General features: G+C 38.8%; 1 long non-coding RNA gene across 1 annotated transcript in view; it reads right to left on the bottom strand.

Moving 5' to 3' along the window:
* Positions 1-27,436, bottom strand: part of LOC144234465 (uncharacterized) — a 30,979-nt gene extending 3,543 nt beyond the window's left edge. The window contains exons 1-2 of the long non-coding RNA XR_013335963.1: positions 27,177-27,436; positions 26,714-26,857 (exon numbers count right to left, since the gene is read on the bottom strand). This is a non-coding gene — a long non-coding RNA (uncharacterized LOC144234465). The remainder of the gene's footprint in view (positions 1-26,713; positions 26,858-27,176) is intronic.
* Between the last annotated feature and the right edge of the window lie 253 nt (positions 27,437-27,689).

The following is a 27,689-nucleotide window of genomic DNA, read 5'->3' on the forward strand; positions in this document are numbered from 1 at the left end:
GTCACCTCTCCATTCTGCACGTGGACCAGTCCTGCTTCCTTACTGGCTTGGAGTCCAAGGACTGCAGAGTGCGCCTGAGTTAGCTCTGGCTGTCCTCCCTCACACTCACCATCAGCCCCTAGAAAAGGGTATCGACAAGGACACCAAACCTCCTGAAACTTTTTGACATCATCCAGGGACAAAGAGGGTTTCACACCGTGTCTTCTTTTCCCCCTTCAGGTTTCAAACACACTTAGGTGACTGTTTTCAGCACATGGATGAATCATAGTTATCTTGACTGAACTCTCCACGCACAGTTTTCAAACAAAAATGCTTTCAATTACCCAGCTCTTCTCTGACTGAATCCTTGATGTCAGCCAGAAAAACAACCTGCTGGGGTCCAGTTCTTGCCAACCCACAAAGAACTATTAAGTAAGGGTGTTTCTCTTAGAGTTGCAAAGTATTGCGGACTGCTGAAAACGGGGATCTTTAGCCAGAGATCTGAGGGGGAAAGAGTAAGAGGGTCTATCAAGAACATAAATAATGACTGAGAGATCCCAAAGCGGCCTGCTGTGTGCAGAGGGCCATTAGTAATGAGGGAGACACCAGGAGTAACAGGAGAGACCCTCCAGAGGCAGGACTGGGTAAGCCAGGTCAAGTTCATTTGAGTTCAGAGTCTAAGTCATATGAGAAAGTGCCTGGCTTGATAGCAATTTGCCCCAATTACCCATTTCCCTCTGACCTCAGACTAAAATCTAATTATACTCTGCATGAGAGGAGGCCTGGTAGGAGTTTAATGTCCACAACCTCTCTCTGATCTCTTTTCCAGAGCACTAAGAGGTGGCCTGCAAATGTAAACGAAACCTGCAACTGGAATTTTGCATTAGGCTGGCAAAACCTCATTTTAGGAGACAACCATACTGTCAGGGAGAAAGAGCAGATTCCCCTGTCTCCTATGATTCTCCAGGGTTGTTTTTATTAACATGGAAATTTCCAAGGCTTCAGGCAGGGCTTACATGTCAATGAAAGAGCTGCCTCGCCAGCAGCAGAGCTATAATTGTCTTCTCTTGTTCCTGAACTCAGCACTTGGCTGTTCATTAATTACCGCCATACCCCATGAGCATAGCATTTCCCAGCCATGAGCTCCTGGACTATTCCTCAGTAAAAACAGTATCACCTGCATTAGCGTTGCGGCTCCTTGCTGTAACAGACTTCTAATTATAATTTTATTCATCTTTTATTTGGCACATCTATATTGAACTTCTGGTGCAATAAGCCACTTTATTAGCTGTTGTGGAGAACATGGAGATCAATGGGCTGGAGTCAATGCCTCAAGGTACTGAAAGCTGGCAGCTGGAGCCACCCTGGAGGAAATACAGAATGTGTGACTATCACCTTGGTATTAAGAATACAACCCCCAAATTACTTGCCTCCAATCTAAGCCTTCTAGCTTTACTATCAACATTTTTTTGTTACTAAATAATTTCAGTTGCTAAATAGCAGATTCAAGAAATGTTTGGGCAATGAAATTAGACTCTGTTGGATACTGTGCTTGGTGGCTGATTCTCATAATAACCTTATGAGGAAAATGACATACTTTCCTGTTATATGTAGTCTGCATTTTCCAAGTTTTCACGGGACTCACAAGTGAGGTTAAAAAATTGTCTATAACCTATGTTTTACATCCCTTTTCCTACACTCACCCATGAAGGACTTCCAGGAACGTGTATTTCTAGTCAGATAAACCATCATTCATGCAAAATGGACTCAATGCTGTCCATTCCTGGTGCTCCCATACTGTGGCCTGTGAAGATGCCCGTGAAGATGAGGATGTTTGGGCTGGATATGTCAGTGAGCTACCCAAGGGCACACACTTTTAAGACAGATGTGGGCCACACTTTGCACTTGTGACTCCAAGTGCAGCTTCTTCCGTGTTAGCGCTAATCCATCTCTTGTCTCAATACAAAAATCATCATGTATTCCCCTCATGTATATTAGTATGTACTCTAACAGTCACACAAGGTAGCAGAGAAGGGCAAAGTGAGGGGGTTGGGCCTGAAAGAAGTCCCAGAAGACCAAAGGGCAGCAGTCCCTGAGAACAGCAAACACAGGGACTCAGTGCGCAGGCCTGAGGAGGAGGCATTGTCAAGCCCAGACCTCACTGTTTGTCTGGGATGCACATAACTTGAATGATATTACGTACTTAAAATCTAGTAGTATCTAGTACATAGACTACAAACTCCATCACTAAGCAGAAATCCATGTCAACATTAACCTGTTGCCCACTCTATGCCAAGCATATGTGCCATTGTTTGATCACTTGCGTGCATTTACACAATCTTCACAACAAGCCCTTAAAGCCATTTGGGGCAGAGAATGTCTCTTGCTTCTTTTACCCCCTAACTACCTTGCTCATGATGCCTAATTAGTAGACTTTGATGTTTTAAATTCCAAAGTGAATGGAAATTCAATGATTATTAACCAAATGGAACCTCCTTGAATAGGGATAGTGCCTTTCCCTAGGATGTAAATCCAGGGTATGTCATTGTAATGAACAACTCTGCAGTCAGTGATATGGTGACTTCAGACTCCCTTCTCTCTCTTGAAACGTTAGTGACTGCATTTTGCTTTTCTTGTTTTGCAGGACTAAGGAAGTCAATCCTGGAAGCTTCTTGGAGAAAGTGCTCCTCTACTGCCCTGAAATGTCTCTTCTTGGAAAGACACGACCTCAGAAAAGTGAGCATTGACTTTTCCTAAGGTAGTGAATATTTCATTCCCCTTACTTTAAGCAGGTATTAAATCACATATTATTCCTGCTTGATGCCTGTCTGTTTGCTCTTAGCTCCTTCCTCCTGCCTCATCTTCAAGTGAGAGCTTCAGATTGCAAAGGAATTCTAACTGCACTATTCTTTTCACTCTTGACATTTCTATGAGCTTTGACAAGAAGAATTCTGTTTCTCTGTGCTTACCAACTGAATTAGTGTGGACAGAAGGGCACATACCACACACCGTTTGCAGGAACTATTTCTTCTGATCAGTAATTTTAAAGCAATACACCTCCTCAGGCCCTTAAATATGTCATCCCGGGAACTGCTGCTTCCATTCTCCCTTCCCCTTTATCATCCATGTGTCAGACAGACATGCCTTGGGCCTGCTGGGCATCTGCTGTTTACCATGAGCCCCTCCCTGCCCCCGCCCCCTTGTAAAGCCCTCGAGGAATGACTTATGGAAAATACAGCAGGTCACAGGGAATATGATTCAAAAATGTTTTCGCTCCCAGCTTGGCAAAAATAGGTAGTAAACTAACTAAAGGTTTGCTCACTGTGGGCTCCGCTCATAAGCATAATATTTAAAATGTAAAGATAGGGGCGCCTGGGTGGCTTAGTCGGTTAAGCGTCCGACTTTCGCTTAGGTCATGATCTCGCGGTTCGTGGGTTCGAGCCCCGCGTCGGGCTCTGTGCTGACTGCCAGCTCGGAGCCTGGAGCCTGTTTCAGTCTGTGACTCCCTCTCTCTCTGACCCTCCCCTGTTCACGCTGTCTCTCTCTCTCCTAGAAATAAATAAAAAAAATAAAATAAAATAAAAAAATAAAATGTAAAGATAAATAACTCCTTCTGCTCTTCTTGGTTTCTAAAGTGCTCAGGATAACTCAAAATGGTGATTTTGTACGTCCTATTTAACCAAACAAAATATTTGAGAGATAGCTGTGGACTGGACATTTTATATCAGCTAGGAGGTATTTTGATGAATAAGGCAAGGACCAGGTAAAGCCATAGACTTTTGCGGGGAGACAGACATATAACAGATAAAGCAGAGTGTGGTTAGAACGATAGCAATGCTGTTTACCAGTCAGAGTACAGAGAAGGGTCACTTGATGCAGCCTAATCGAGTGCAGAAAAGAAATTCCCTGGAAAGAAGAGGCACCGGAATTGAGGGTTAAAGATTGAGTAGTTAGTATCTTTTAAAAAGGAAAGAGATTGGTAGAAAGGAGAAAAAAGAATTCTTAATTCTATTGTCCTCCAACTTGTGTGTATTATTAGCACACCCTGGGAATCTCTAACTACTGCTTCTTTAGAATTCATTACACCTGCTGAATTCCATGGGCCTCTGCCCCCTTATAATTTCTATGCATTTGCTTAATTAAGACTCTGTGATAGACTGGGCAGACATTTCCTGGCAATTAATAATCAGCTGGAGGAGCTTAAGTCTGGAAGCAAAGCTGTGAAAATATGCACTTATATTTATATAAAAAGTAGTCAAATTGTTACATTTTCCTGTTTTGATCAACCAGAAGTTGAAAAGCCACATTGTTGGAGTTGACAAGCCACATTTACAGTTTGGTTCTTTTCCTAATCACTGAAAACCATCCACAAATAAACAGGGAGAGCGAAACACACACTGTGTCTTTTGCATTAGGTGTTTGGAATCCAAGTTAATTTTTGGAGAACTTTCCTAAGAGTAGCTGCTGGTTAATACTGGGATTAGGTACTTAGGGTTGTGGTGCATCCATCATAAAGACCTCTACGAATGTCCTTAATCAAGATATATTTGACAGGATTCTGCCTAGAGATGGTAGAGAGGTATTATAGAGTCTGGTGTTTGTCATATCAGATGCTTAGGATTCACTGATTCAAAGCATAATACTTAAATTATGCACAGAAATGACCATATAGTATGTATTATTTACACCTAGTATGTATTATATTCACCTATTGTGAATTCACAGAAGACTCCAGGCTTTGCTCCAAGTGTTTTTCATCTGTAACAATGTTAAGGCTTTGGAGACCCTTTCCTACTTACGTTCTTTATAAGTGGACTGATTTCTTGCATCCCCTCCCACCATGTGGATTGAAGCATGACACTGAAGTCTTAGGAACCAAGAGCAAATGATACAGGACAAGTTCTTTTCAGACAGGAAGGAAAAGTAAAAACAATAATAATATTTTTTTTTAAAAAAAGGAAAACGCTCACTCCTTCTTGCCTTAAGGGGATCATAGAAGGAGAAAAAGAGAAAGCAGAAAGCAAAAAGGCTCTTACTTCTAATTCCCCACCTAAGAATTCTATACATCAAATGCAGAAGTCTTAGGAACATAGAAATGAGTGAGAGACAGCATGTAACTATCAAAGGAACAGCTTTTATTGCAGGACAGACTGTCGGGGAGGCTGCAGGCCCCTAAAATGGTTTGTACTTCAGCCAAAACCAGATCCAATGTTGCACTGAAGCAGCTCTGTGGGGCTGGTGGAGATTGCAGGGTAGATTCAGATGCATGAGCCTGAGGTATGGGCCTGGCTCCTCTTTGTCTGCACTTGGTATGACAGGAATCCAGAAGTCCCCATGTGCCCTAGAGGGGGAGGAAGTGTGCGGCAACTTTGCAAAGGCATAGGATCAGAGAGAACAGGAGAAAGTGATAATGGAATTGGGGAGCTCATGTGAATGACTGGAGCCATGGACTGCAGTGGTGGGTGCCAGTGTTTCATTCCAAAAAGAATAGTGAGGGGCGGCTGGGTGGCTCAATTGTGTGTTGGACTCTTGATTTCGGCTCTCTCACTCTCTCTTAAAATAAATAAACTTGAAAAAATAAAAAGAATTTGGAGAACTAACTAGTCACAGATCAGCAATTGCCAGTATTGGGGAAGGTGGATCAGTTTGTCCACAGCAAGCAGTATAGAGCATAGGTGAGCCTGCCCTCTCCTTCACCAAAAGAACAGAGTAAATCCTGTCATATGCCCAGGGACTTTGCAGGGAAGATTAGGGAACAGGGAGGGAATCTAAAAGTCTGAGCAGAATCTAGAACAGATTCTATGACCTAAATGACTTTCAGCTCCTGGGTCAGACAAAGGTCACGTGATTACCTTCACTATCAATGGGAGTGTGAATTTACAAAGAGTAGACTAACTACAGAACACCGAGAAGCTACATTTCTGCACCTGTATTTGACTATGAGTACATTTGCAACCCTACTGTACATATGTTTTCTCACTGAATTCCTAGAACATTCCTGTAAGTAGGAATCACTATTGTCCAGATGATAAAACAGACTCGGAATGATCATGCTACTTATCCATAGTTTCATAGCTACAAGTGAGTGTGGAATGGAATATAGATTGTTCTGAATCCAAAATCCATGGTCTTCTCATGATGACTCATGATTTTCTTTCTTCTTTTTTTTTTTTTTCTGAATATAGAAACATCTGATACTTTGTACTTGAAGGAAAATAACTATAATAAAGGGTGGGGATTCCCTGTGACTTTTGTCTTTGGGGACTCTTACTAGGACCCGCAGGGAGATATACAGGAAGAAGAGTTGCCTTCTAGTAGGTCTGAAGTTTACTGTGGCATAACCAGATGGGTGTAGGCAATGTGCCCACAGATGAGTTAACATTTGAGCTATTTTGTTGGAGAAATGAAGAAACCACAAAAATATTGATTATTCAAGAGGTAGCAAGCAGCATGTGGTGTTGGTTTACTTAGAAGGGAACAGAGCTTAACAATTCAGTGCAGTAGACAGTTTTTAAGCTTCTACTCTATACCTGGCACAATGTGAGAATAAGATGATACATATTCCATAACCGGGTACCATAGATTATACTAAAGCCAGTGCACTGAAACTGGTCTTTCCCCCTGTTTTCAAAGCAGCTTCTTTCTTGCTCTAATCTTTATGAAAATAAAGGCAAAATCTGCACCTGTGCAAAGGAGATATGGCAGAGAGCTCTCAGGAAGGATTGAGCCACTTAATAAATTTGCAGCCTCTTTTCACCTTGTCATGATCTCACTCACTGTACTACAATATCTGTGGCCTCGATCACATATTATGCTTGTCTTATTTTCTTTAAACTCTTACCCAGTTCAGCTTTGTTTGCCGGCTCTTATGCAACCTACGCAAATGAATTCTCCTTGGACTCTTCTGGCTCAGACATAAATTGTAAAACAGCAACTCTGGCAATGGCCCATTGGACATGTTTCAGTGCACTCATATCGCAATGAACTGAGTCAAAAAGGCCAACTTGTTTTTACTGACAACCTAAAGACAAAAGCACTTTAGGGTAATGAAAAAGGCTTACTTTGAAAGTACACTAAAGAGGAGTGTGTGGGAAAAAATGGCATTGAGATTTTACTATTTCAGGAAATTAAAAAAATTAAATTTTAGTTTATTAACCCCAGATTGTTTTTTAAAAATTGGGCCTTCATTTGTACTTTTTACAAAGAGCAAAAACAAAATACTGAGTTTAATTCTACTGGGAGAATTAAGTGGAAAAGGGAGTGTGTTCTTGGGAATTTATCNCTGGGAGACCAGGATTCTCCTCATCATAGTGACCCTGGGAGGTCCCCTACACACTTGATCCACTCGATATCTTATGCTGAGAATAGTACCCCAAAAGGACCCCAGTGCAGTGACATGGGGGAATGGAATGGGGTTTTAGTGCTTGGGAGATAAACCTGTCTAAATTATGGTTTTAAAGTGTGCTTACAGTTTACGTGGGATTTCTTGGAAGGATAGTAGAGGGAGTGACAGGAAGACGTCTGTGCTTTGCACTGCCTATTTTTCTAGGGTCTTATCCTAGCTCTCTTGCTATCCAGTCTTATGATGACAGAAAACATGAAACACACACAGGACTTCTTCTCTTTTCTTGTATACACAGAAATACTGTACACAAATCAGATGACTCTACATGTGCAGTGTGAGGGCTTCAAGACTTCTCAGATTTAAAGTGGTTGAAGCTCTTCTCACTCACTGCAATATACGTTCTCAAACTGATACACACTGGCTTTTCCCTCATTCTTTATATCTAAAACATAAGCTGAATGTGGCCTCACACCATTCCCTCTTATATGAACACATGCATGCGCTTACTGAGTTATATAGCTGCACAGGCCAAAGCAAGTGGGAAAATTGGGGGAAGAATTTGAAATTAACATGAGCTAGAGAACATTCTGGAAGAACTCAGAAAAGGTACTTTTTTTTTTCTTTCTTTTTTTTTTTTTTACCATGTCTAGGAGTGTCAAGGGCTATAATACAGATTGGAGAGCTATTCGCCAATTTCTTTTACACTGGCCTCACTCCAGACATTTCCCAATCCCTCTTGCAAGTAGGTTACATAGGACTGCATCATCAGTCGGGCCTCTGTGGAAATGATGAGTATCCTTAGCCCCTTACCCTCCTGTGCCCAATACTCTTTCTCTTCCTTTGTTGCTGCTGAATGTTGACATGCAAGGAGACCTTGGAAGCTCTATGCTGAAGACCGTGGATCTTTGTTTAGCCTAGATCTCTGAAAGGCTGTGTATACCATGGTTATGGGCTAAATTATTGTCTTTCTCTGAAAATATATATTTTGACATATTTTGTCCAATGTGTCTCTATTTGTAAATAGGGCCTTTAAGGAGATAATTAAGGTTAAATGAAGTTGATATGACTGGTGTCCTTTTAAGAAAAGGAAAGGACACCACACCAGAGCTTGCTTGCACTCTTTCTCTTCTGAGCATGCACAGAGAAAAGGCCAAGAAAAAAATGCTAAGCATAGTGTTTCTTTTTGTTTTGTTTTGTTTACAGTATACAAAATCATAGGTAATATATACAACATTGTGAGATGATTGCCACAATTAACACATCCATCACCTCACAGTTACTATTTNATCTACTCTCTTAGCAAATTTCAAATTTCATGGTCACTATGCTGTATATTAAGTCCCCAAAAGCTTTCATTTTATAACTGAAAACTTGTGTCCTTTGGTCAACATTTCCCCATTTTCACCCCCTAACCACTACTATTCTATTCTCTGATTCTATGAATTTGACGTTTTTATATTTCACATATAAATGAGATCATACAGTACTTGTCTTTCCATGTCTGGCTTATTTCACTTAGCATCATCTCCTCCAGGTTCATCCATTGTTTTTTTTTTTTTTTTTTTAATTTTCTTTTTTAATGTTTTATTTATTTCTAGGAGAGAGAGAGACAGCGCGAGCAGGGGAGGGTCAGAGAGAGAGGGAGTCACAGACTGAAACAGGCTCCAGGCTCCGAGCTGGCAGTCGGCACAGAGCCCGACGCGGGGCTCGAACCCACGAACCGTGAGATCATGACCTAAGCGAAAGTCAGACGCTTAACCAACTAAGCCACCCAGGCGCCCCTCATCCATTGTCTTAAATGGCTGGATTTCCTTCCTTTTGAAGGCTGAATAACATTCTGTTGTGTGGATGTATATGTGTGTATGTGTGTACACACACATTTTATTTACCCATTCAGTTGTTGACAGACACTTAACTTGTTTCTTTCTCTTGGCTACTGTGAGTAATGTTGCAGTGGACCTGGGAGGACAGATGTCTCTTTGAGATACTGATTTTATTCCCTTTGGGTACATATGCAGAGGTGGGATTGTTGGATCATGTGGTAGTTCTATTTTTAATTTTTTGAGAAACATTCCATAATGGCTGAGCCAATTTATATTCCCACTGGCAGTTCACAAGGGTTCTTTTTTATCCATACCATTACCAATATTTGTTATCTCTTATCTTTTTGATAATAGCCATCCTAATAGGTGTGAGATTATATCTCTTTGTGGTTTTGATTTTTATTTCTCTGATAATTAGTGATGTTAATCACTTTTACTTGGCTATTTGTCTGCCTTCTTTGAAAAACAAAATATTAACACTTTATCAAGTAGATGGCTTGCATGTATTTTCTACCATTCTATAAGCTGACTTCCTCATTTTGTTATTTTCTTTGCTACACAGAAGCTTTTGTTTAATATAGTCTCATATGTTTGTCTTTGTTGCCTGTGCTATTGATGTCATAGCCAAAAAAAATCAATGCTAAGACCAATGTCAAGGAGCTCCTTCTCTGTTTTATTCCAGGGGTTTTACAGTGTCAGGTCTTGCATATAAGTCTTTAATCAATTTTGAGTTAATTGTTGTTTTTTTTTTAGTGTAAGAATCCAATTTCATTTATTTGCATGTAGATATCCAGTTGTGCCAATACTACTTTTTGAAGACATTCCTTTCCTCATTGTGTATTCTTGATACCCATGTCAAATATTAGTTGACCATATATATATAGGAGGGTTTATTTCTGGACTCTCTAGTCTGTTCCATTAGCCTATGTGTATATTTTTATGCCAGTGTTATACCATTTTGATTATATAGTTTTGTAACATAATTTGAACTCACGAAGTCAAGAGACAAGATCACTGTATAATGGTAAAGGGGTTAATTCATCAAGAGGATATAACAGTAAATATACATGCACCCAGCACTGGAACACCAAAATACATAAAGCAAATGCTAGCGGAACTGAAGGGAGACATAGGCAGCAATATAATAATAGTAAATGACTTCAATACCAACAATACCAATTTCAACAATGAATAGGTCATCTGGACAGAAAATCAATAAGAAAATAGTGTTCTTGAAAAACACTGCAGACAAAATGGACCTAATGGACATGTACAGAAAATTCTATTCAACAGTGGCAGAATACACATTCTTCTCACATCACACAGAACATTCTCCAGGATTAGATCATATGATAGATCACAAAACTAGTCTTAACCAAATTTGAGAAAATTGAAATCATATCAAGTATCTTTTCTAACCGTAATGGTATAAAACTAGAAATCAGTAATAGGAGGAAAATTGGGAAATTCAAAAATGGGTGAAAATGAAACAACAGACTCCTGAACAACTGACATAAAGGCCTAATGTTAACTTGTCTTAGTCTAAAGAGACTTCCAGCACAAGGCTGGATGAGAGACAGATATAAATGAGGAAATGAAAAGTGCAGGCAGGATACTTATAAAGTTCATACATTTGTAACATTCTTCAGAGGTGGTCTGTACAAGTTGGAGCCATCATCTCAATACTAATGAGTAAAGATAATGTTTTAAATGTAGTCAAAGAACTTTCTAACTAAAATGAAATGGTTCCCACCTGGTGTTTAGAGAGTAATGGAAGGAGACTTAGGGGAGAATATATGGATTTAAAAAATACATATTATTTGACCACAGAAAAATAAAAGCTCAACCTAATCAGTGTGTAGAAATGTATAGAAAGTAAACCATCTTCTAAGCATACAAATGATTTTACAGGGGCTGGAGTATTGGGAAGGGGAGAGGGTTTATCTCCCAAAAACTCCTTGCAACTTTACAAAACTTTTATGTTTATCAATAGGAAGTATGAGTTAAAGCATCCTGAGAAACAAGAGCTTAAGGTATTCCACCACTGACTTTAATAGACTTTGTGGCTTTTGGTAAGTCCCCATAAACTGCCTGGGCTTCAGTTTGTTCATCTGTAAAATGAAGATACATATATTTAAATAGTTTATACATAAGATATGTGTACGTGTATTTATGAGCAATAGGAATTTATATTTACAAAAATAAAGATTTCTTAGTTGTGGTACAGTTGTAATAAAACAAAAAAAGTGAAACATTTTATTTTCATGACAGTTAGTTCATCCCATCGGGTAACTTTGGTCTTCGTGCAATATCATCTCCAGCTTCCAAAGCATAGATCTGTTGCCTCAAAAACAAGAGCACCTAACTATAAACACTTTTTGTATTTGCCTTTTAATATAAAGAAAAAAAGGAATCAATTTGTATGATTAGCTGACAGTCATGTCCCTTGAAAGACCAAATTTTCTGAACATTAATTTTATCTTCTTATCATTTAGAAAAGTAAGACACAACATAGGTCTGCAGTATTCCCAGCCTAAAGCCTCCACCATCACAGTAAGAATTAGATCATTAAATCCTCCCAAAGAGGTGCAGTCATTCTAAAGTTATCATAACTCAACAAAAGCAAAGGGAAGACTTAATCGAATTTTGATTCCCAAGACATAATGAGGTTGGTTAATTTAGAAATGGATAATGACTCCATGAGACACATTTAATATCTTCACCATCAAGAAGCATCTCAGAAAAATCCAGAACATTAATCTCTGGGTGACACAGATTTGGTAGTATGCATGCTCCATGAACTTGTCTTTCCCTTCCTGAGAAATTGATACTGCCCAGGTCACAACTCCATTCAAAGCAGCAACATACTCTGAAATTTTATCCCACACTTCTAAAGAGTTGAACAATCTGAAGAAAAAAATGAAAAAATATTGGTGGCAGTTGTGGAGGGTGATGGGAAATTTCTTGGGCAGGAAGTATTTTTACATAGAGATAAATCATGCAATGGCACTTTTTGAACTATGAAGAAGAAATAGTTTCTTTTTGTTGTTGCATTAAGAATAAAACACTGATTTAAATTCCAAATACAACATATTCTATTAATTTATAATCTTAAAAAAATAGAAGTTCTTTAACTGTCATGAAAAATAGTAGACAAAAGAAAAAGAAAAAGAAAAATAGTAGGCAAAGTGTACACTCATGTTCATAGCAGTGCAGTCAAGAGGTAGAAGCACCCCAAGTGTCCATCCATAAATGACTAGGTAAATAAAATGTGGAATTTGCATATAATTCAGCCATTAGAAGAAATGGAATGACACATGCTATATCATGGATGAAACTTGAAGACATTATGATAAAGGAAATAAACCAGTCAGACAAAGACAAAGAGTTCATAATTCCACTTATGTGAGGTATCTTAAAGTAGTCAAATTCATAGGAACAAAAAGAAGAATGGTGATTGTCAAGGGCTGCAGGATGGGGGGAAAGGAGGAGGTGTTCAATAGATATAGTTTCATGTTTGAAGGTTAAAATGTTATGGAGATTGGTTGCTCAATAATGTGAATACACTTAACACCAGTAAATGGTATACTTAGAAGTGGTTAAGATGGCAAATTTTATGTGTATTTTACTACAATTTTAAAGATTAGTAAAAGAAAATGTCAGATAAAAATGTATTACTAATCATGGCTTCCCATTACAAGTGTTTGGGGTTTCATTGTAGAATTTTAGGTTATTTACTTAGTCATATTTTATTGCATCATGGGTTTGTTTTCCTACTGAAAGATGAATAAAATGAGGGAGCTTGGAAGCATAAGTCACTTACAGGGGTTGCACTAAAAAGATGAGTCCATCAAATCTGACTTTGAGAAGAGTTATAAAAGCTGTGCCACTTCCCTTCCACTCCCTCCCGTCTCCCGGGGCCAACCAACTTCTCAAACATAAGAGAAGAAACTTAGGAAAATTACTTCCTATTATTCCATTAGACTATGTAAATGAGTTGAAAGAGTTATTAAATTTTAGTCAGCCAGTATACTATCGGAGCTTGGGTTATAAGCCACTTTTTACTCTCATAGTCCCTGGCAAAAAATAGGTACTCAGTAATTGTTTTGTTTTTTGTTTTGTTTTGTTTTGTTTTGTTTTCAAGAGGCATATGGTGTTTGCCCTTCCTGGTCAGGAAAGAGAGTAATCAAGCAAACAGGTTTAAGCACATTTGTAAGGAAGTTATATGGTACATGGCTCTGGGACTAGACAATTTAGAAACCCTGGGTTCAGTTGCTGATTCTGCCATTTACTATCTGGGTGATCCTAAGCAATTCACTTAACTCACTTAACTTCCTTGTTCTTCATTTTCCTTCTGTGTAAATGTTTATATTAATAATAAACAATGTCTGTAAAATGAAGTTTAGGAGCCTACATGCCTTCTAGTAATGATCCAAGCATTTGTCCTAGGGCCTCAATTAACGTAGCTGATGGTTTTTATCCCTAGATAATAGCAAGGAGTAATTCTAGAGACAGAAATCCTGAAAATACCTCTCTGCAAAGGTAGATTCAAAACTGGTCTCCCAAAGGAAAGCTGCAGAATGTTTCTCTCTCAACCTATAGTTTGATAGAATAATGCGGTATCAGAGGAAACCTATAAAACTGAGGACCATGACTCATATCATTATTTTATTAAGGACCTAAAGGAAATGACTAATAATATAGATTTTTAGAAATCGCTCCAATATAGTTTTTATTAATTATTAAATTAACGTTTATATAGTGTCTATAAAGTCTGCATATAAAAGAGGCAAAGCGTTACCCACCATCTATAGCCACGGTAGTTTTTAAAGGAATCTCTTAGAGGGGCACCTGGGTGGCACAGTCGGTTAAGCGTCTGACTTCGGCTCAGGTCATGATCTCGTGGTTTGTGGGTTCAAGCCCCACATCGGGCTCTGTGCTGACAGCCAATTCAGGGCCTGGAGACTGTTTCAGATTCTGTGTCTCCCTCTCGCTCTGACCCTCTCCTGCTCACGCTGTCTCTCTTTCTCTCTCTCAGAAATAAATAAAAACATTAAAAAAAAGAAAGAAAGAAAGGAATCTCTTAGAATAAGAGGCCTAGACTCAACCCATAAATAGAGTTGGAATGTGATATTTGCTTTTGTTGAGAGTGCCGCTTTCCCACTTCCAGAGCTGCTTTTCAATATGCTGTTAATATGCAGAGTTGACCAAACTGTCTATGGAATCTGCATTCCTACTCAAATCAATGCCAAATATAAAACCCCTGCATTAGTTTGCTCAGGCAAATGTAACAAAGTGCTGCAGACTTTAGGTGGTAAAAAACAACAGAATTTTCTTCTCTCACACTTGTGGTCAGAAGTGCAAAATAACAAGAACATAAAGAGCTGGCACGGTCACCCTCCCTTGGGAGTCTGTAGGGGAGAATCCTTCCTTGCCCTTTCTAGTTTCTGGTGGTTCGTTGTGTTTCTTGGGTCATAACAGCATAACTTCAGTCTCTGCCTCTGTCTCCACATGCCTTCTGTCCTGTTTCTCTGTGCCCTTCTCTCTTCTTATAAGGAAGTCAGTCATTGGATTTTAGGGCCCACTCCAAATCCAGGATGTTTTTATCTCAAGATTCTTTTTTATATCCTAATTATATCTACAAAGACTCTACTTTCAAATAAGGTCAAGTGATGTTCATCTGGGTGCACATGAATTTTGGTGGGGGAAGACACTATTCAACCCACTACATACACCTCCTTCCCTTTTAACTAATTTCTATTTGATTAATAATGCTTAAGATCTATTTAGGGACAAGAGCATCTAGGGTGAATTCTGAGTTTCTTATTAGAAAACATAATATAGCCACCAGCAGCCAACAGAAAGCATTGGTCAACAGACATCCTTCCTCATTCCTCATGTTAGAGAAGAAAAGACTGAGACATGATGACATGAAATATGCTTTGTGGGTTTATGTTTTCTTGTAGCTTCTATATATTTCTATCTTTTACGTTGAGCTTTTTTCATATCTTAGTTTTTACTGTTAGTGTAAATTAATGGTTGCTTATGCTTTACCATTATTATTATGATTATGATTATTACTATTATTAATTTGCACCCACTGGTGTGTGTGTGTGTGTGTGTGTGTGTAAGTCTTTTTCCTATGGAGAAAAAATACCAAAATTTAAAAATTAGGTCGACAGAACTGACTTTATTATATACCTTTGTCCAGGCATGGAGCTAACAAATAAGAATGATGAATAAAGCTGTTTCTGCTCTTAAGGTTCTCATAGGCTACAAAAGAGAATACAACTTTGCAGTAAGACAAATAAACACAAACCATGGGGAATGTTTCACTCTACAAAGGTCTTCCATTTTCACCAATTGTGAAAGTTCTCAGGTAACTGGAATTTTGTAGAAGAAAATGCAAGGAGGTCATTGGTGTTGTACCCTGTGTCATCGTGTCTGCCCAGAACCACAGGAAACAAGAATCTCTTCTGAGAGCAGACTATGACCACAAAGAGTCGTTGTCAATTCTTTTCTACTCTAAACTTTCCTCAACTTGCACCCTTTGTGAATCTGTGCATTTGGAGAGAAATCTCCCCAGTTTGGGGCCATGTCAACAGGTAAGAAACAATATTTTAATAGTTTTGTACATATTCTTTCATTTTTGTTATCTTATCCTTAAATACAGCTTCTGTCTTCCTTGGCCCTTCAAAGTCAGTGCTTTGTCTGCGTGAAAATGCCTTACTGTGTTGGATTCTTCCCATCAACCACAGTGTTCATTTCTCTTGCATATTGGACCTTCTATGATTCTCCACATAAAAGAACAGAGTTCAGAGAGCTTTCTCTCTCAGCAGGACTTGGCTGGTCTAATTTTCCTTCTTGCTTTGCTGAATTGGATTCCAATATGTCAAATCTTAGATGCATCAGAGGATTTGTCTTTTTTGCCTATGCCTTTAATTGCACTTTATTCCAGCTATTATTTTTCATTTAGCTTCTCAGGCTTCTTAGTTTCATAATGTATTTTTGGACATCATTTAAGTAAGGAGATATCATGGAAATGAAGTAAGAAGGAAATGAACTTTAGCACTCTGGGTCAGGTCTTGTTTGTTTACCATTACACATTTGTTTTTGTGTCTTTCACATACTACATTTTTGTACCTGTGAGCCCTAAACAACAAGCTGTTATGTACTTACATCGATGAATTATATGTCCCCGAATCTGGTGTTAAAGCAAATTCTGTGGTAAAGAATCAACAGTAATTAAGACACTTAAAGAATCTGTTTACAATTATAGCTGAAGATCACTGAAGGTGCCTCTCATAAATCCTGTACCTGTTGCTGACCTCAAATGACTAAAGTTTATTCAGATTTCCATTTGACCACCATTTCCTCCTATTTTCCTTCCATGCAAAACTACATATTTCCAAAGAAATAGACCAAGAATTTACTCTTGCATGTATTAATACAGTTCACTCTAAGAAAGATACAGGAGAGGGGTGAAGATTACAACGGCAAAGCTTACTCTTTGGGTGGACTCATGAAGGGCCCATTTCCTCACAGACTATGAGAAATTGAGTTTGTGCATTATCAATAAACGAACAAACTGGACTCATCCACCAATGTGAGTGCTGGATGGGGCTGGATTCTCTCTGTTCTATTCCCCTTTGCTCTTTAACATAGGAGCCATTTTGACTGTAGGAGCCAAAATCTCTGTCTCTTGGTCCACCGTATTCAGTAGAATATAGTCATCAGACAAGACCAATGACAATGGAACATGCCTGTAGGTTTAATGTTTCTTCCAGGAGAGAAATTGTCACTTCAGAATCCAGACTTTGAAGGCAGACAAACCAGAGCTTTAAAATTCCATCCCAGACCCACCTAGCTATATGATCATCAGGAAGTTTATGAAAATGCTTAAGGTTTGGCTTGGTAAGATATAAAGTAGAAATAATCATTTCACCAGCAAGTACCATGTCCTGATGGGGACAGCTGGCATGCTAAAGAGAATAACTGCTTAAAAATCAACAGTAAGAAAACAAACAGCCTGAATTAAAAATGGGCTTAACAGATACTTTGCCAGAGAAGATATGCAGATCATAAATAACCACATGAGAAGATGCCCCACATCATATGTCATCAGGGAAATGCAAGTTAAAACAACAGTGAGACACTACTACATACCTATTAGAATGTCCAAAACCCGGAACACTGACAACACTAAATGCTGGTGAGAATGTGGAGCAAAGAAACTGAATCTTTGCTAGAGGAAATGCAAAGTGGTATGGCTACTTTGGAAGACGGTTTGGCGCTTTCTTAAAAAACTAAACATATTCTTACCATATAATCTGGCAGCCACATTTCTTGGTATTTACCTAAAAAAGGTGAAAATGCATGTCTACCCAAAAACTTGCACATGGATATTTATAGGAACTTATTAATAATTGCTAAAACTTGAAAGTGACTATCTGTCTTTCAGTAGGTGAATGGATAAATAAACTGTGGTATAGACAATGGAATATTATTCAGTGTTTAAAGTAAATGAGCCCTCAAGCTGTGAAAAGACATGGGGGAAAGTCAAATGCAAGTGAAAAAGGCCAGTATGAAGAGGCTATATACTGGATGATTTTAACTATATGACATTCTCGAAAAGGCAAAATGGTGAAGATAGTAAAAAAAAAAAAAAAAAAAAANATTAATAAAAAAAAAAAAAAAAAAAAATCAGCAGTTGCCAGAGGTGGAGAGTGGAGGGAGGGATGGATAGGCAGGGCACAGAGGATTTTAAGGCAGTGAAAAAACTCTGTATAATACCATAACGATGGCTATGAAATTATACTTTGTCCAAACCCATGGACTATATGACACCGAAAGCAAACCCTAATGTAAACTGTAGATTTTGGGCCACGATGATGTGTCAGTGCAGGTTTACCAGTTATATAACAAATGCACCATTCTGGAGGGGTTGTTGATAATGAGGGAGGCTATGCATGTATGGGAGCAGGGGGTGTATGGGAAACCTCTGTACCACCCTCTTTATTTTGCTGTAAATCTAAACCTGCTCTAAGAAAATAAAGCTTTTTTTTTTTTTCAAACAGCAATTGAAGAGAGTTTAAAGAATTCGTTTAGGGTATAGACAGAGTTAAAGGAGCCCACCAAGAGTGGTGAGGTACCCAGGGACTAACTCAGGCCTGTGAAAGCAGGGGAGAAGGCAGATCTTTTGAGGTGAGTTTGTAAATGGGAAAGACTGCCCAGTAAAGAACCATTAGCGAGGGATCCTTTCATTGCCAAGCCACTGCCTAGCATGTTGGGGGTGGAATGTGTGCTCCTAAGGCTCTTTCCTTCTGCCTTCTGATCAGTCACCTGGCAGTGTGCTCCATTGGCTGCATTCAACAAAAAGTCAGAAGACAAAAGAGGACAGAGAATAGAGGTCAAAGAAGTCAGGTTCCTAGACACAAACTCTGGTCAGAAAATGATGAAGACAAGGGGAGAAAAATGATGAAGAGGAGATATGGAGGGGCAAATGGAGACTTTTCAGCATCTTCCAATATTAGATGCTTGTTTGTCCAGAGTCTCTGGACAGTATCTCTTCTTTTGAGTAACCACTACTTTACACTCAACAAATTGATGAGACTCTTTATTATAAGCTTGGAATAATAAAATGGGACCACAACCAATCGGAGAATTTCATTCTCCTGAACTCCAGTAAACCAATCAGAATAAGCATTGGTATTTAATACAGGGTTTGTGGAAAAGAGAGCCTCTTTCTCATTTGGATTATGAACCTTAAGGATGTGGACTTATGCCAATGAAAAATCATCTTCCTGGCTATATAGTCTATTTATATTATACATATAAATAGTTATATAATATAATAGTTATAATTATAATACATATTGGCCTGACAAGGAAAACAATGCAAAGAGAACACAGAAGAGTCTGGAAATGGAGGAAAAAAGAGCTATCTTTTGAGGCTGAAGATAGATTAATTTTTTAATACCTGAATACAGTTTCATTTTTTAGCACTCCAGTTATATACATCTTTAATTTTCTGTGTTGAAAGTGTTGAAAAGGCAAACAAGGAGGTGTGAAGCATCCACAGATTGGCATCAGCAGGAAGTATCTATCATGCCCAAGTTGGGGCCCAAAGGTATGCTTTGGCACTACCAGATTCCCAGTAGGACGTGGAACCATGGAGAAGGAGCTGCCCAGAAAATGCTGAGTCTGCCAGACCAGGACCATGGCAGAGACAGCACTACAAGAGCTGAAGCGAGAGAGGAGATGTGACCACTATGGAGCTACTGCCTTCAGCACAGAGTAGAAGAAACTGAGAATATTTCTTCTCAGTAAGAAGATGACTTTCCCTTTCCTTCCATCCTTTGATTCCAGTGCTCTTCCCCCAACTAGTTGAATCTAATGGCCATTGGTAAAGGGAGCCTGGGGAATTTGATTTGTGAAGGTAAGACTCTGCAATTCACAGCAGAATAGGAGAAGGGTAGGGGGACCTTTCCTATAAAAATGCCTTACAAATTTTGGTAAAGGATGTACAACTTGATTTTGTTCTCAAAGTCCAGAGAATGGCAATCAAGGTATTTACTGCTTAGGGACTTCAGTGAGTTACTATTTAAGACAAGGCTACTCTGTCTGATATTAAAGCTCATTGAAAATATGACCATAATTTATGGGCAGGAAGTAGCATGACAGAGAAATGTGAATGTAAGTTATAATCCAGTCATATTAGATGACTTTCTCTTCATTACTGTGTAGTTTTCTGTCCTCCCTAATGATACCCCTCTGCCAGGCTTACCGTCTTCTTCCCCATCTCTATTGAAATCTCACCTTCACATCACAAATTAAGTGCTATTCCTTTGAGAAACTTGCATTTGTTTGCCCAGACTTCGTTTTGTCTTTTTTCTTAAAACTTTATATCACCCTCATGGCTTTTAATAAATTGAATCTTATATTTTAGATATTGAAACTTCTATCTCATCCTTTGATAATAGACTATGGATTCTCCAGTGTAAAGAGTATTTTCCCTAAGTTTGTATACTTCATAGGAGTTTTGAGTGATCCTTTGTTCATACTAGTTCCCTCATAAAGATAGGTTGTAATAGATGGATATCTGAAACAGTAACAGAAACCTAGATTCCAATATTTTCTAGACCACATTATGGTGACTTGCAGAATAATACTGCTCAGTTTTCTCATCTGCACTATGAAAACAGATTAGATTAATTCAGAAGTCCCTTGTGGTCCTTTCTTAAGTCTCTAATTTCAGTTAGAAGGTAGAGGATTAAATTTGTAAGTGGCAGTTTTATAATTGTTTATAATTTCTACTTTGGGAAAGCTAACATTCCAAGATCTAACTCTTGCTAGATTATTTCTCAGAGGTTTCCATGGGGCTAAATTTATCCATACCTTAGACAGAAATAGAGATGTCCCACTATTCTCATTCTACTTTTGCTTTCCTTATCACTTTTTTTTTTGTGGTGATTATGCAGTTTGCATCCAAAAAAGCACCTTATTTTATAAACACTTTGTAAAGCATAGCAAGAGATAAAGGAATAAAAGATAGCAAAATATTACATTGTATAAAGGGATACTTCTCCTAATGCATCTACAAAGAACCAAGTTCATAAATGTTAGTATGTCAGTTATGATGGTAAAATATGTATCTGTATAATACATGTGATATGATGGGCTCTATTGGAGTGGTTTTGGCATATTTATTAAAATTTATTTTTAGGAAAATAAAAAATATAATGTATGCTGTAAGCAGTCACATGAAAATGGATAACTACAAAAGCAAGCATAAGAGTATTCAGCAGAGAATTTTGAGCCTGAACAATCAAGTTTCAGACAAATCTTGTGTGGTTCATAATTTTAGCCCTTTATTATGCAAAGCTGCCAATTCAATTTTACAATGCAAAGAAATGTTTGGCATGATTATCAGGTTATATTTACTGTTCTGTGGATCTACTAAAAGATGCACTATCTTGAAAGAGTCTGTTCAAATTACCTCTGAACACACTTTTAGATCCTCCATGGTAAGCAGAAGTTGACAGAGTAAAATATATTATTCTGAACCAGCATCAGCATGTGAGGCTTTAGAAAAACTAGTAGAGCAAATGATGATTCAGTTGCAGAGCCAGACAAATGATTTCCAAATCAACAAATTCAGAGAAAAACTTGCTGATCCCAGTTGAACTGCCACGTGTTGCCATTTCCTTTGACATGTGTTTCTGTAGAAAAAAATCTCTTCTAGAACTTTTCTCACCCGTCAGAATAGTTGTTATTTCTAATCCCTGCCTGCTGAAAAATCAGGAAATCAGAGGACCCGTTGCTAAATCCAAAGATGAGAGGTTGGTGCAAGTTTGAGAAACTGGGAGAGTCCTAAATTCTGGACCTTTATTCCCGTTGCAGCTTCTCTGTCTCCCTTTCCTTTCCTCAAACTGTTGTCTATGTTTGCTGAATGCCCTTCCCCTCTCCCTCTCCTTCTCCCTGCTCAGTGTACTCTGTTCAAGCTTTTGTTCCCATGTCTCCACCAAAACTCTTTTTAGTCACCATCAATGACCTCTGCTGCAATGGATGCCAATGTTCCAGTCTCAGCCCTAATCTAACATGATACAACAGCATGAAACACAACTGATTACTTCCTGCTCCTTGAAGCATTTTCTCTTGTCCTCCAGAACTCCACAATCCTAGTTTTTCTTATCTCCTGGGATTCTCTTTTTCAGGGTCCTTTGCTGATATTTCCTGGCTCAGCCCTTAAACTTCTCTCCCTCTCTCCTCGCTGACTTCATGAGTTTATCTAGTCTTGTGATAATCCCCTAATGTATCACTTTACTCCAGACCTCTTCCCTGAGATACAGAATCAAGGTTCCAGCTGACCACTTCTTTTCTCTTCTTGTATATTCAGTAGCTTTCTCAAACTCAGCATGTCTAGAACCAGACTTCCAATATTCACTCCATCCTCACCAAATTTGCTTCTGCACAGCCTCCCCTAACTCCATTTACATTTCTGTTCAGGAACTAGGGTGAAACAAGTGAGTTGCTTAGGCATTAAATGTAAGACCTTTAGAGTATCATGCAAGTGCTAACCCTGCTTTTGCATGACCCTGAGAATGAGTGCCTCCTTAAATTTGGTGCCCTCAAGGGTCACCTGGGTAGCTTAGTCAGTTGAGCTCAGGTCATGATCTCACGGTTCCTGAGTTCAAGTCCCATATGGGGCTCTGCACTGACATCTTGGAGTCTGGAGCCTGCTTCTGATTCTCTGTCTCCCTCTTCCTCTGCCCCTCCCCCACTCACACTGTTTCTGTCTTTCAAAACTGAATAAACATTAAAAAATTTAAAAAACATTGGTGCCCTCAACCCGTCACGTACCTCACCCTAGTCCTATCCTGCTTCTCCTTGCTCAGTCTAAAAACCTCAACATCATCCATTGTGCCTCTGTTTCTCTCACTCCTATGCCCAATCTATGAGGACATCTGGATGGCTTTACCTTTAGAAAAAGAGCGTAATGCCCTGAGGCTGCTATTCAGTAGAAAGCCTCCAGGAAGAGGCAGCACTGGACTCTGGGACAAATTTTAGACAACTCACAGCTTCCAGGAGGAACAACTGGCCCTGAGGGTTGCTGTGGGTTGGACCTTGGCAGTCATGAGATTGGAGCCCCAGGTTTCCATCTAGAAACACTTGCTGCCCTGGGGCCTTCAGGGACCTAGACGGCTATAGATTTGCGGTCTGCACATGTGCAAGTCACTCTCGTTTCTGGCCTTGGTCAGTCCCTGCCCTGTATGCCCTGCTGTTTCCATCATACCTGGCCAGGCCTCTGGGGCAGGTAGTGGGAGGGGAGAGGCATCCACCAGTACCAGAGTTTGCATAACAGGTTGTGTGATCCAGACTCCTTATAGAGAAGTCTGGGTTGAGGGACCTTTAGCATCTGAACAGCCCAGGGGTTTCTCATCCCAGGATTGTCTGTGGGCCCCAGGAGAACATTTGAGAGCCCTATAAATTATCCTACCACTGAGAAATGTGGCCAAGACCTCAGGCCTTATTCTATTCTCTGAACTTCCCCTGATGACCAACACATTCCAACCCATCCTCTCCCTACCCCTTCATCTGGACCTGTACGTACTCTCCCCTACACACTGGAGGTGCACCCTGTAAACGCCAACCATGTCGTTTGCCTTCCCAGGAAACCCCACGCTCCACCCATCCAGACAAGGCCCTGATGGAGGTCTGTTGACATGCCCCCCAAAGAAATATGTATTGCACACTTTCTTCCAGGCACTTGTAAAATTTGCTTCTCCTTCCCATTGAAGTAAGGCATGGCTGTGTGACCAATTCTTGACCGTGCTTTACAGCTGGATATGATGTGTGCCGTGTTTGGCCAGCACATTTAATTGTCAGTTAAGATGTTCTAGTAACTTATTTCCCTATTGCCATAATTGGAGATGCTCCATATGGTAGGAACTCCATTAGGCTGACCCCTGGAATAAGGATAATAGAGCAAAGCCGTCACAGAAATGCAATGACCATGCAGCAGTATGACCTAGAAATAAATCTTGGTGCTTTGAAGCTAAGATTTCAGTATTTGTACCATAGCATAGCATATCCTATCCAGATTAATATAATCAGGTTACTTCTAACTTGAAGGTAAGATGGTTAAATAACAAGTTTTATACAGTAGAATAAATAATGAAAATAATATCTAAGCTTCCTGTGAAATGTCTAAACTTTGAGAAACATGCTTTCAATTACTTAGAGGGAAACACGTGCACACACACGTACTCCTGATATGACTTAGAGGCTTCATTTCATACAGCAAATAGCCTGGTGGTTTTGATTAGATAACTCTAATGATGTTTATAGTTACACATCTACCTGGTATGAGCCTTATTGTGCTTGTTCTTTCTCATCCAGCATGATCAGTACCTGTCTATTGGCCGTGAATTGACCTTTGCGAATTAAGTCAGCGTGAAGAGTAGTGTATATAAAATGGGGTATCAAGGTATTTGGCCCATTTAGTGAAGAAATATTTACAAATGTTGAAAATAATGGAGTAACTTTGTTTTGTTCATTTAAATATAATGCTTTGTTTAAGAGAAAAATAAAAATTCTGAGATTATTTTCACAAAGGAAGGAAACTGCAGAAACCGAATGCATCATTTTGGGAACTACTTTTTCCCCTCTCTGCTAACAGTGATATATGCAGATACAAGTAAAAGCCACTGTGTTACAACCTGATTACTACCATCTCTGTTAAGCAGGTGAGAGAGAGTAAAGGCAAAAATGACAACACTTGCCCTACAGGCTGCAGCCCGTGTTTGATGCAGCTGGAGCCCAGGGCCCATCTGTCTACGGGCCCCAATTACTCTCTGCCACACACTGAATGAATGACCTTCCAGACATGTCACAAGTACCATCTCCTCTGTAGAGCTGCCCTGATTCCTCCTAGGAAAATTAGTTGCTCAGTTTTCTTTATCATGCTAATTATATTGGATACATAATTATGGTACTCATCAGGCAGGCTAATTCTTTATTTACATGTCTGTCGCTCTGACTCAACTGTGGGCTTTTCAAGGGCAAGTGCTCCCTCTTAGTCATCTGTATCTTCTTTAAGACCTGTACTTGCCATTTTGTTGGCACATATTGATAATGTGAGAAAAAGTTGGGGGTTGTATTTAGGTGGAAGGAAATAGGGATAAATAAAGGGGGGAAAAAGAGAAATAAAAGAAGGGAAACAAATGAGCAAACTGCAAGGAGGGAAGAAAAGGAAAGAGTTGGCACATGTGTGCCTTTTGTCACAGGGCTCCCTGGGATGGCACAAGCTTTAGCACCAGGATAACGGTAAGACAACCAAGAGAGGCTATCTCTGGGTGAGGGTTGGCACATTTCTCATACCCAACAATACAATCGTTTAGTTGGCTAATTCCAGAATATATTGCCCTAATTCAAAATGTGAGACTATTTATTGCCTGTAATGTTACTAAGTAACATTAAAAGCTAAGGAGAAATTAATTTTATACTTACACAGAATAGTTCAGTTTGATAGCTTATTCTAGGTTTTTTAAATTAATTTATTTTGAGAGAGAGAGAGCATGAGCAGGGAGGGCAGAGAGAGAAGGAGAGAGAGAGAATACCAAGCAAGCTCTGTACTGTCAGTGCAAAGCCCGACATGGGGCTCTATCTCACAAATGGTGAGATCGTGACCTGAGCCAAAAATCAAGAGTCAGACGCTTAACTGACTGAGCCACCAGGTGCCCCTATGCTAGTTTTATATATAAGGAAACTCAGCTAACTCATACTGTTTGATAAGTTAGCTTGATACATTTTATGGAAAGACAGGTGAGACGCCTTTAAGGTGGTCTGGAGGAAGTCTGTAGACTCCCCAGGGGTCTCAGACTTCAGTGGGGACAGCCAGTACCTCTAAGTTGCAGTTATTCGGCCCTTCTCAAAGAGTTGTGATTTTTTATTTTGCATAAGATAAATGACAAAAAATATGCTGTATTTTATACTTAATTTAAATAATGAAAACTTTTGGCTTAAAATGGAAATATTATTATGGGAAAAACTTGAAGTTTTATGAGTTATTAAATTGGAAATTCAAAAATGTACCTAAACTTTAGAATTGTGATTATGATTTTAATGTTCATTTACTTAAATCCAACAATACTATTCCCAAAACTTTATCCTACAGAGACATTAAAACATGTGCATAAAAGTATGGGTAAAAAATGAGTGGCAAAATTATTTGCAGTCATGTAAAATTCAAAATAATGCAGATAGCTTTAATAGAGGATTAAGTAACTACAATTAATGGAGAATATATAGTAGGTTTTAAAAAGTGTCATTTTGAATGACAAAAACCCCAAAACGATTCTAAGATACATACTCAGTGAAAAAGTTTCAGAACCACATGTATACTATCATTTCATTTCTGCAAAGCAAACAACAAATAAAAACAAAAGCCATATGCATATGTATGTGTACATACACACACACTAGGACACTTTTGTGAATTAAAAGGGGCACTGCCAATATTTATATCTGAACCATCAGCATGATACAGGAGTGCCTAGAAGAAATCAGGGTCTATAAACACCTTAATTTAAGGGGCTTTATATTCTGTATTATACATTTCTTGTAAGTTTATTTTAATAGTAATGGTGAACATACACTATATATACTAATAAAATTAAATTTTCCATATTTAAAGTATCTATGAGAAGAATACAGAGTTAATCTTAAACTTAGATCTCAAGTATGTTACCTCTAATTCTTTCAGAACTTCCTCTCTTTGCTCCAACACCTTTAGGTTGAGCGGTTTTCTTCAGAACATCCTCCCGCCCCCTATATTTTAAATTCATGTATCACCAGAACATTCTTCTGTTCTCTTATTGTCAGAGCAGTCATTAATCCTTCCTGAAAGTCTGACCATCACAGAGCTCCCAGGCTTGTCAGTTTTATCTTTCATTATCCAAGTATTCATAGCAGCAGATTATTGTATAGTATTTATTATTGTCCTTTGGATTTTTCCAAAGATAAATTTCAGTATCTATTTAAATTAACCAGGGGTGACCACTACCTTTTGCTGGTTTCTGTTGCTAATGAGGCCAAGGCACGGGCCTTTGCTAAATTCCCACATCAGTCTGGTTGACTGGTTGTATTTTTGGTATAAGTTTCAGGCCACAGGACAGTCTTGCAGATAGTGCTACTGGTCACATGAGTCCTGGACAAGAAAGTGCAGTGGTAAGATCAATACAAATTTGTTCCTCTAGCAAAACACAACAATTCAAGGCATATGCATTATTAATGCTGCATCAGAAGTATTATCTTCATATTCAAAGACTAGCATATAATTATGAAGGACAGAAATGTAAGAATATGAAATAGCCTGATGATGGAATTGGTTCATTTTTATTATTAGAAATCCTATTTGCAATCCAGAGAAGAACAACTGAGTAGATAAAAACATGTCAGACAGTAGGTGACAAAGAATATGAGAAAATTACAACTTTTCCCCCACTAAAATTAACAATGTTTTGTACCTTACTTGACTGACTGAGTAATCTGGGCTCTGCAAAGATGAGGACTCAGAGAGATAGTCTTTCTGCCACTGTTTCCATCTGTGATGCAGTTAGTCTGGAATTTGCATGCTCTACTGGTCAGTATGACTCTAGCAATGCTCAGCAGAACAGAAGCACACGTTCTCTCCTTGAACAAATATCCACTGAACATGAAATCAGACCTCTTCTCATATTAGAGGTATATTTCAGAGTAAGTCAAAGGTTGTGAAATTAGCATTTAGGTTTTAAAAAATAAGTTTTCATATGTAAAAATTTGCCATGATGATGATCAAGCATATAAATTAATATGGTGAAATTTGATCCAAAATCGTTGGCTTCTTAAACTGGAATGTGTTGTCCTATGCCTTGTCCTGTGCTTCAGTTGGAACATGTTTAAAGCTAATGGGCAGGAAGATGGCAGAGTAAGAAGCACCAGAAATCTGTCTCTTTAGATGCCACCTACACCATCTGTCACCTAGACAACAATTGTACTGG

The sequence above is a fragment of the Crocuta crocuta genome, unplaced genomic scaffold, assembly GCF_008692635.1.
Source record: "Crocuta crocuta isolate KB4526 unplaced genomic scaffold, BGI_CrCroc_1.0 scaffold154, whole genome shotgun sequence".
Classification (NCBI taxonomy): domain Eukaryota; kingdom Metazoa; phylum Chordata; class Mammalia; order Carnivora; family Hyaenidae; genus Crocuta; species Crocuta crocuta.